The sequence below is a fragment of the Sardina pilchardus genome, chromosome 16 (assembly GCF_963854185.1).
Source record: "Sardina pilchardus chromosome 16, fSarPil1.1, whole genome shotgun sequence".
In the NCBI taxonomy this organism is placed as follows: domain Eukaryota; kingdom Metazoa; phylum Chordata; class Actinopteri; order Clupeiformes; family Clupeidae; genus Sardina; species Sardina pilchardus.
The window spans coordinates 23,053,941-23,062,509 of NC_085009.1; the positions used below are offsets into that span (position 1 = coordinate 23,053,941).

The 8,569-nt window shown below is 41.1% G+C and overlaps 1 long non-coding RNA gene across 1 annotated transcript; it reads left to right on the forward strand.

Moving 5' to 3' along the window:
• The first annotated feature begins 1,838 nt into the window (after positions 1–1,838).
• Positions 1,839–3,359, forward strand: LOC134059874 (uncharacterized). The gene is made up of 3 exons (XR_009935086.1): positions 1,839–1,992; positions 2,327–2,390; positions 2,884–3,359. It is a non-coding gene; the product is annotated as an uncharacterized LOC134059874 (long non-coding RNA).
• The last annotated feature ends 5,210 nt before the right edge of the window (positions 3,360–8,569 follow it).

Below are 8,569 nucleotides of genomic sequence, written 5' to 3' on the forward strand. Positions count from 1 at the left end.
ACAGTTCTGACAGGTTCAAATCGGGGCACCATCGACAAAGCAATTAGGGCCTACTTTATGGGCACGCGCTGCTCTGTGCAGTTTCTCCTGGGCACTTTACTGGGCCGCTTTGATTATTTGTGACGCTGAGGGTCAGAAATCTTCACACTCGGCATCAGTCACCATTTTGATTTGTACGAATGATTCCCCTCTCCTTATTTAAGGGGGCATAAACAATATGAATGGTCAGAGGGATAAAAAAAAAAAACCCTTCACAATGGCAGATTGATATGTTATCATTAGGGCCAGATCGTTAAATGGCTGAAACTAATCAATGTCTCTCGGAGATGCATGCCTCATTTTGATTCATTGCTTTTTTATAACTGTGCGTTTTTGAGGCCTTATTTCAAAATTGAGCAGAAATATGCGAGGGAGAGGCAAACAGCATCATTTGAGAGCACATGGTGTGCTTAAACAAGCAGTGAGCATGAAATAGCAATGACCACTTGGCAATCAAGACTGAAATGTAATGAATAATTCTCAGAATAATGAGATCATGGATATTATTTTTCACTGGCCAGCTATTTTAAAATCTCTTATAGTGTAATAGTTATCTTGACGTTTGGAAACAGTCAGAACGAGGAAGAGAATGAGCCTATGTCAACATCCGCTTCTGAATGGACATATTAAAAAAAATAATAATAATAATAAATAAAGAATGATAACATGGCTGGCAGTAGATGTGGGAAAATTCAAGGAAAACAACCACAATTTTCCACTAAAAAGTTTTACCGACACATGCAGACACTTTTTTTCCCCATTGATAAGGACATGCAGAACTTCTAGCCTAACTTTCATATAATACAAAACATCATACTACAGTTCTGGCTCAACACCAGATTCATTAGTTGTTCTCAAGGCCCCGAACGGATGCCTAAATTGTGGATTTATTCCAAGTGTTTTGTAATGCCTGGCACTGAAAACAAACAGCCTCTAAATCACATCAAACTTTGCATATATGCAGAGTTTAAGAGGCAGTTAGCCATCTGTAGGTGGCAATATTTCGAATTTTCTCACAGTCTTTCTCTTGAATGTGTGTGTGTGTGTGTGTGTGTGTGTGTGTGTGTGTGTGTGTGTGTGTGTCCATGGTGGATTTACTCTTCTTCTGCCCTAAATGGAATTCTTTTCATACAGCTTGCTGCATTGTATGAACATAATTTCCCCCCTACAACACACTTGGAAATAACCAATCACACATACAAGGCACATTACATGGTAACAGAATGTAGAGGTGCGTGCACACTGCACAGAAAAGGAAATTAGATGAATTTTGTTAATGCAAAACAATGAACATTAAAAGAAATTTGCCGAGATCAATGAGCGAGAACTGCGGGATTCCATTACCAAGCCTACCTCATTTCCTGGTGCAAAATGGAAAATGTGCCTGAGATGGATCGTGTCATTATCGCAAGCGGCAGATTCTCGGGGTCAGGAAGAGAGTGCCTGCACTGAGCAATGATGCCCAAGGGAATGCTCAACACATGCCCGGTTCGCACCAAAATGAACACAGGGGCATAACCTTGCCTTCTGCCATTGTGTTCACGGGTGCTCTGTCATTTATGTACAGCTGCAATATTTAAAACATGTATAACCTAGGCTATATGCTAATGTGGGCCTAGGTCTTAGGCATAAGAAGCACAGTCACACCTACACTGTCACAGACAAAGGCAGTTATACATTTCCTTCTGTTATGGAACGACTTTTTTTTTTCAAGTCTACGTTTCTGTTTTTTAATCTTGAAGAATTCTGACAGAACAATGAAGGACTTTTAAATTGACGATATCCGGTTTTCCCCCGGAATAAGGAAGTTAATGCAAAAGCATGGGATCCACGGAAGAGAAAAAGGGAGCAGTTTGCTCCCTACCTGAACATTCGTATTGGTTTGACTTTTGGCTTTTCGTATTATTTGACATCGTATTCTTTCTTTTTATGCATTTCATCGTTCCATGACGGGTGAGTAGGTTTATGGCATTTGGAGTACGATCAGCAATACTTAACTTACTAGCAAGTCTCCCAGCTTCAGTCATCAGTTTGGTACGTGACAGCTCACGATTCTATGTCGTAGTCTACCTACCAATGTAATAATATCCTATCAGCGGCACAAACATGACCGTTATAACTGCCTTTCTTTACCTAAAGACTTGGGGATGACTTTGCTGCGCAGTAAGTTAGTTAGCCAGCAAACACATTTGTCTAAAACTTGGGATTGTGCCAGAGAAGTCACGGTACCTTGGCTGTGTGTGTGTCCATTCAAACTGAGTGTCTTTCCCCTTCCTGCTTTATTCAGCCAGGCAAGTCATACATGGATTGCCAGGACCAACGACTTTTGATGAATCGCGCTAAGAAACCCGGTAGGTTTCGTCTGTCACAGTGCAAACACCCCTGAAGTGTCATCATCATAATATGTTGATGTGTGAATTATTCATGATGCTGAGATTGACAGAAATAATGCAATAAAATAGACTATAGAAGCCAGGCTATTACTAACTAATATAACTATCTGCTGTTTACATTCCAAACAAAAGTGTATACCCTTCCTGAAATTAAATGAATTTACACGATGATTGCATAGGCTAGGCTGCTTACTCAAATTAGTCACCAGTAGACACAGACACACCCTCATGCTGAGTTCCAGCCTAGGCTACTCACCACTACTGTAGTGCCATGATGCATGAAACCATAGACATAGATCGTTCTATGCATGAAATACTAGCCTAGGCTATGCTTTGTGTGTGCTTGCTTTCCATATACAGCTTGTCTGTGACATTAGATGATTTGTCATACCAAAAAAAGAAGCTTCCATAGATATAATAAATGAACACTTATTAATGTTTTGTTTTTCAGGGAATGATGTCGATCTTTGCCTTCTGCTTTCTCCAGATCTGTGGCCAAGATAACCATTTTTCCATTTATTAATTTATGCATTCATTCAGTGGAAATTACATGTGAAAGCGATTTTTATTATTATTATTATTATTATTATTATTATTATTATTATTATTATTATTTATATGGTCCCGGCTGTCTCTGAATCTGTTCTGTTGTGCCTTCTGTGTTGACTTTGATCCTCAACACTTGACATGGCATGATTTACTTTACTGCTGACGCCAAAGCTTGGCAACAAATGCTGAAAAAGATCACTAATGTGTACAATGATGGCGGACATAATTGTGGTGTTACCCATATTGGAATTTTAATTGTTTGATTGATTGATGGATTGATTTATTGATTGATTGATGATTGATTGTGTGAAAGAAATGTTATTTTCAACAAACTTCTGTGTAGAGGCTTTACATTAACAAAATATATTTTTTCTCTCATTTTGTTGTGTCTGTTATTCCCTGAATACTGTGCATGTAAAGGAGTACCTGGGATATTTAAAAGAGTACCTGGGATATTTAAATTACATCATATTTAGAGAATGTCTAAAACATGATATCTGTACTATGTCAAGTACTGTATGTTTGTCTTCTCATGGCCCACCTACGGAAACGTCATAAGGGTAGGCAAATGTGTATTATAGTATGTACAGTACATTACTACATTCTTCAAAGGTTACAGTAGGTTTTATTAACATGATCTTACATTAACCAATTTCTAAAATAGATCAGGGCAGCCGTGGTGTACTGGTTAGCGCATCGGGTTTGTAACCGGAGGGTTGCCGGTTCGATCCCCGACCAGTCCACCACGGCTGAAGTGCCCTTGAGCAAGGCACCTAACCCCTCACTGCTCCCCGAGCGCCGCTGGTTGGGCAGGCAGCTCACTGCTCTGGGTTGTGTGATTCACCTCACTGTGTGTTCACTGTGTGCTGTGTGTTCACTAATTCGGTTAAATTGGGTTAAATGCAGAGAACTGAATTTCCCTCACGGGATCAAAAAAGTATACATTCTATTCTATTCTATTCTATTCTATTGAAGCATGTAGGCCCAATTTTTTCCCCCCTCAAGATACCACAGCTACTGTATGCCAGGGACTTTTATCAGTACTTCGCCCAAGTTATCGGTATAGCATTTGGCTTCATGTTAACTGAAGCAGGTCATGTGCTGGTGTTGTTACTTGTCTTCTATGTTCCATGAAGTTTTAATTCTTAATAGATTTAGTGAATTCTGTCTAATTCCTGTCTAATTCCTGTCTAATTCTGTCTAATTCCTGTCTAAGCCCTGAACCCTCACACACTTAACTGACATATGTCGTAAGTGATCAAGTCGCAATGGTGTAAGGGTTCACAAAGATTTCCAAGCTTCCTCCCTCCCTTCACAATGTTGCCGTGGGACAGCCATAGTGTTAACGGGAATGCTCACCAAAGATGTGAGTGTGTAAGGGGGAGGGGCATTGAGATTCAGCCCATGTATCTGGAATAGGAATACCTACCTGGGCATGTTGTTGTAAGGGAACACTTCTAACTTCCATCAGCTGTGTGGCCATTATACTGTACATTGTGGCTACTTGGAGAGCCCTGGGAGGAGGTATTCCAAGTAGTGGTTCAGTGACATACCAGGGTAAATTAACTCAAAGTGGTAAACCTCCTAATAGAAGAGATATGCAACTTTATCCTCCCAACAAAACAATGCCTTTGGGCTCTTGTAGGAGGTTTACCACTTGCGCTGCATTAACTTACCCAGGTCTGTCACTAAAATGTATACTTGGAATACCCCCCCTGCTCTGTACGTCAGTGAGTCTAGTGCTTAAGTACCATAAGAGCTTTGTCACATTTGGTTATTCTTGGTGTATACAGGTGCAGTCAAATTATTTAACTCTTGAATGTCACAACCTAAGTAGAAAGACAAGTATTCTGTAGTCTGGCATATACCACAAAACTCCCTGATTCCTTTTTGAAAGATACAGTAAACTGAAAAACAAGTCATGATATTTGGATATTATTCAGAAATACCAGAGGATAAGATCATATATTTTGATGAAATGGCAAAAAGTCCTGTGTAGGTTGTGGACCTAGCATGTACAGTATATTGTGGATACATAAAAGGAATTTGTTTCTGGCTGCTTGTGTCACCAGCAAATACAACATACAGAAAGTGGACATATTATGAACATACAAGACAATACGAAACAAACAAAAAAACCCTGCAGTTCTGGGAAAGAGAAAAGACCCACAGCAGGTCATTCTTCGCTCTGCCGCAGTGTATGAGACTCCCCTTCCAATGACAAAACCGACCCTCTCCTAAGATGTACGACCTCAAATTACGCTCCATTCCTTTCCACTCGGCCCCTTGATAACACTCGAGGAGGAAGCAGTAGCCGGCGACAAGAAAGCCAAAACGCTGCCGCATGTGACCTATTGTCTTGTCTATGGTCCAGGGGGAGCAATTAGTCAACCCCCCCCCTTCTACGGGGCCCGAGCGAACAAAAACTAGCGCGATATAAACGACTGAGAGAGGTCCCTGGAGAGGAACGTTTTGGAAAGGGAGGAGGACTGTTGACGCAGCCTATCAGGTGGTAGAGGTATGGCGGCCATTACGGTGGGCTTTGCACCAAATTGTGTCCGTCGTCAGCAGAGGTTTACGCTGTGGTCAGTCTCTAAAATAGTGCTTAGTAAGTGAGGAGTATTACTCCAGGCAGCCAGATTATGAAATAAATAATCAATGTCTCCCCTCCTGGCGCCCCAGAGGGACACGGAGGCGAAAGAGAAACATTTTCTTTTGTGCTTTTAAGGAAAACGCCTGCAACATTTATGACCTCAAACAATACCAAGACAAAGATGTTGCCCCCCACCACCCCCATCTCTCTCTCTCTCTCTCTCTCTCCTCTGTGTTTTCATGCTTGAACCTGTGGTGCTCCCGGTAGCTGTCTAAATTAAGATGACACAAACCCATATCAACCCCACAGTGACTATTTTGAGAATGTGTGATGCCTAAGTCTCATGAAAAAGGCAAAAGAACAGTAGTAGTGTACGTCTGAAGCTCTGACGGCTGCTTGATCGACGTCGGTGTAGTCTGCGGAGAGGGGTGACTCAATCCCCTCTGGGTTCCTCTAAGAGCATATCATTTGCGCAGACTATTTCATAGTAAATATATTTATTTGGTTTCTCTTCTATTATGGCATCAACCACCAATACACACAATAAATCAATCTTGTGGGAGGTTGTAGTGTATTCAGGAACTGAACGTGCGTGTGTTCCCTCTGACTGCAGTCTGTGATGTGGTGGGCTGATACTCATTCATTTCAAATTTCAACTCTACGATTTTAGGAAGCATTTCACAGAAATTACAGTTTTTCTCCCAGCAATGTAAACCAATATGCTGGAAACGGTCATCTCTAGCAGTGGTGCATGGTGTGCTCTCTCTCTCTCTCTCTCGTGTTTTTCTATGTCATTTCATTCATTGTGTGAGGTCTCCCAACCCACACTGGGTTTGGGAAAAGACAGTATGCACACAGACCTAGCCACTTGTTGTCTTAGCGTTAGCGGGGGTGCGTTGGAGGAGAGGAGAGGAGAGCTGTGGAGGAGGAGGCGGAGGAGCCCATCTCTGACCTCTCTACCTCTGAGGCCTGCAGAACAGATAGCTGAGAGATCATACTGTGGGAGTACAGACAACAGCTACTCCAACTGCCTAATCCCACCAGATCCTAACACAGATAAAGAGCCATATAGGTCCTCTTTTGTTTATACAGTACAGTAGGCCCATCTGTTTTGAGTTCTTCGGAGCAAATGCAGTCAAAGCTTCAGGTTATGAACATACATTAGAGTTTAAAATGAGTACCCATGACTGTACTGTAGTCAGACAAGAACTAATTCATTTCAAAAGGTAGCAGGAAACTATCTAACAATGCAACAACAAATTGGTAGTACCATTTGAGTGAGTTAGGAGAGGTACAGTCTGCATCCTGGAGGGTGTTTGAGCGGCCACGGCTAGTTGTCTGTCTCCTGTAAACCTCCGACTCCTTTCGAGAGCTTGCCTCCGTGCTCAGCGTCGGCTCATGTGCCTTCATTCATCCCTGGCCTCCTAATCTCGGTCAATGTCTGCAGACACAGAGATACATCTCACGAGTCCCCCGGGCCCTCTTTTCCAGACATCCATTCAGCGGACGTCAGTTCACCGTAGCAGCAGTCTTTGTCGGCGCTGTCGCGCCCCAGGACAGCATTAGCGGAGAACACGTCGATATTAAACTTTTTTTTTTCTTTTTTCTTTCTTTCATTTGAATTGTAATTAAGTAAAAAACCAAGAGCTTCAGGGGGGATAGTGCCAACAGATCAATGTCGATACGGATCAGGTGCCTGTCTGGTGCAGACAATCTTTCTTTCTTTCTTTCTTTCTGTCTCTTTCTTTCTTTCTTTCTTTCATAAATACATACGTACATACAGTACTGTACATACATTCATTCATTCATTCATTCATAAATGCAAACATACATACATACATACTTGCATACATGCATACATACATATACATACATACATACATACATACATACATACATTCATGCATTCATTCATGCATGCATGCATGCATACATACAAACATACGTACATACATACATAGAAATACATTCATTAATTCATTTAAACAGAGCATACAAAAGCACCTAATTCTTTGAGTGGAAAGTTTATGTTACGGGTGAGAGCGAGGGAAGTCAATTTAATTCAAGAGATTTTAGAGGTGATTTACGGACCAGGTGTTGCTAACTGATTCTGGCGCACAGATCCACCTGGCCCTTGAGTTATATCTGTTTGATGAGCAATGGAGGGCTGAATCATTCATTGTAGGCTTCCAAGGATCTTGCCACGCGGTGTGCAAATCATTATATGTTTTTAATCGTGGTTAATGTGTTTGCAAAAACAAACAATACATTTTACAGCTGCACTTAATGTCTCCGTGAATTCTGTCACTTTAATCACCACCTATTTTCATTTTATTCAATTGAATCAGCATTTAAATTGCAATGATTAAAAAACAGAGCATTTCATTTTTTTTTTAATTTGAATAAGGAACAGACTGGATGGCACAGCCTCTATTTACCTTTTGTTTATGCTTCATTTAACCTTTTAATGAGCTTAATAATCATATTCCCAGTACAAAGTGTGAAAATAACTATATTTATGAGCATATCCTTACACATGTATGCTAAACAATGATTTTGTGTTAGTCCCTACAATCCAACACCCAACAGTTCAGTATAAAGGAATTGAAGATGACAGGGTTTGAAGAGGTGAAATATATCAAACATTACTTGAATAGTACAGCAAGAAAATGGCAAAATCAGTTTCATTAGTAATTCCACCCTTCCACCCTTCCACCCCCATCCCTTCTCCATGCCAAGCGATACGATCGTTCATGTTGACAGTCAGCAGGACCTTTTATCTCCATTTTCTAGTGAGAACTTCATTTCATTTTTTTTCTGCCGGAGATAAGGTTTCTAATTTCAAAGATTACTTTTATGATGTTGGATTGTAGGGAACAGGGTGGGAAGTGTGTGTGTGTGTGTGTGTGTGTGCGGGGGCAGCAGAACTCCTGATAATTTTCCTTTGCAATGAGCTTCACTCCCTCCACCCCCCCCCTCCCTCCACACACACACA